Genomic DNA, 2,654 nt, shown 5'->3' with positions numbered 1-2,654 from the left:
TTTTTGCTGTAAGAGATAGAGCTAGAATATGGTTGGATTCACAACCTAAGGATAGCCTGGACTCCTGGGATAAGCTGGTCACTGCCTTCTTGGATAAATTTTTTCCTTTTCAAAATCTGAGCAAGCTGAGAGTGGATGTTCAGACCTTCAAGCAAAAAGATGGTGAATTCCTCTATGAAGCTTGGGAAAGATACAAGCAGCTGACCAAAAGGTGTACATCTGACATGTTTTCAGAATGGACCATATTAGATATATTCTATTATGGTCTATCTAAATTTTCGAAAATGTCATTAGACCATTCTGCAGGTGGATCTATTCACCTAAAGAAAATGCCTGAAGAGGCTCAAGAACTCATTGACATGGTTGCAAATAACCAATTCATGTACACTTCTGAGAGGAATTTCATGAATAATGGGACGCCTCAGAGGAAGGGAGTTCTTGAAATTGATGCTCTGAATGCCATATTGGCTCAGAACAAAGTGTTGACTCAACAGGTCAACATGATCTCTCAAAATCTGAATGGATGGCAACATGCATCCAACAGTACTAAAGAGGCAGCTTCTGAAGAAGCTTATGATCCGGAGAACCCTGCAATGGCAGAGGTTAATTACATGGGTGAACCTTATGGAAAAACCTATAATCCATCATGGAGAAATCATCCAAATTTCTCATGGAAGGATCAACAAAAGCCTCAACAAGGCTTTAACAATGGTGGACGCAACAGGCTGAGCAATAGCAAGCCTTTTCCATCATCTTCTCAGCAACAGACAGAGAATTCTGAACAAAACACTTCTAATTTAGCCAATCTAGTCTCTGATCTGTCAAATGCCACTTTCAGTTTCATGAGTGAAATAAGATCCTCCATCAGAAATCTGGAGGCACAAGTGGGCCAGCTGAGTAAGAAAATCATTGAAACTCCTCCTAGTATTCTCCCAAGCAATACAGAAGAAAATCCAAAAGGAGAGTGCAAGGCCATTGATATAATCAATATGGCCGAATGCACAAGGGAGGAGGAGGACGAAAATCCTAGTGAGAAAGACCTCCTGGGACGTCCCTTAAGCAAGAAGGAGTTTTCTATTAAGGATCCACAGGAATCTGAGGCTTATATAGAGACCATAGAGATTCCATTAAATCTCCTTCTGCCATTCATGAGCTCTGAAGACTATTCTTCCTCTGAAGAGGATGAAGATGTGACTGGAGAGCAAGTTGCTCAATATTTAGGAGCTATCATGAAGCTGAATGCCAAGTTGTTTGGTAATAAGACTTGGGAAAGTGAACCTCCCTTGCTCATTAATGAACTAGATACCTGGATTCANGAACCTCCCTTGCTCATTAGTGAACTGGATACCTGGATTCAGCAAATTTTACCTAAAAAGAAACAAGATCCTGGCAAGTTTTTGATACCTTGTACCATAGGCACCATGACCTTTGTAAAAGCTCTGTGTGATCTGGGGTCAGGGATAAATCTTATGCCACTCTCTGTAATGGAGAAGCTGGGGATCATTGAGGTACAACCTGCCTTGTTAAAATTACAATTGGCAGACAAGTCAGTAAGACAACCTTATGGATTAGTAGAGGACGTGTTAGTGAAGGTTGAAGGCCTTTACATCCCTGCTGATTTCATAATCTTAGACACTAGGAAGGAAGAGGATGAATGCATCATCCTTGGAAGACCTTTCCTAGCCACAGCAGGAGCTGTGATAGATGTCAACAGAGGTAAAATAGTCCTTCAATTGAATGGAGACTACCTTGTGTTTAAGGCACATGGCCATCCCTCTGTGACAAAAGAGAGTAAGCATGAAGAGCTTCTCTCAGTTCAGAGTCAAGAAGAGCCCCCACAGTCAAACTCTAAGTTTGGTGTTGGGAGGCCACAACCAAACTCTAAGTTTAGTGTTAAGACCCCATATCCAAACTCTAAGTTTGGTGTTGGGACTATACAACATTGACCTGATCACCTTTGTGGCTCCATGAGAGCCACTGTCAAGCTATTGACATTAAAGAAGCGCTTGTTGGGAGGCAACCCAATTTTTATTTATCTAATTTTTATTTTATTTTATTGTTATTTTGTGTTTTATTAGGTACATGATCATGAGGAGTCACGAAAAAAATATAAAAATTAAAAACAGAATAAAAAATAGCAGAAAAAAAATTCGCACCCTGGAGGAAGCACAGACTGGCGTTCAACGCCAGTAAGGAGCATCTGGCTGGCGTTCAACGCCAGAACAGAGCATGAAACTGGCGCTGAACGCCAGAAACAAGCAACATTCTGGCGCTGAACGCCAGGAATGTGCCTAGAGGAAAAACTGGCGCTGAACGCCAGTAACAAGCATGAAGCTGGCGTTCAACGCCAGAAACATGTTACATGTGGGCGTTGAACGCCCAGAATGTGCACCACTCGGCGTTTAAATGCCAGAATGGTGTGCAATGGCATTTTACATGCCTATTTTGGTGCAGGGATGGAATTTCTTCACACCTCTGGATCTGTGGACCCCACAGGATCACCTCAGGATCTGTGGACCCCACAGGATCCCCACCTAACATATTCCCGCCTTACCTCCTAATCCTATTTTACTCTTCCCCATGTCACACTTCCCAACAACTTCAATCTCTGAATCTCTCTTCCCAATAAACACTCCTTCCCAAAACCCTTCACC

This window comes from Arachis duranensis, chromosome 2 (genome assembly GCF_000817695.3).
Source record: "Arachis duranensis cultivar V14167 chromosome 2, aradu.V14167.gnm2.J7QH, whole genome shotgun sequence".
NCBI classification, from domain to species: Eukaryota; Viridiplantae; Streptophyta; class Magnoliopsida; order Fabales; family Fabaceae; genus Arachis; species Arachis duranensis.
The sequence above is the reverse complement of the archived record's forward strand: the minus strand, read 5'-3'. Positions refer to the sequence as shown.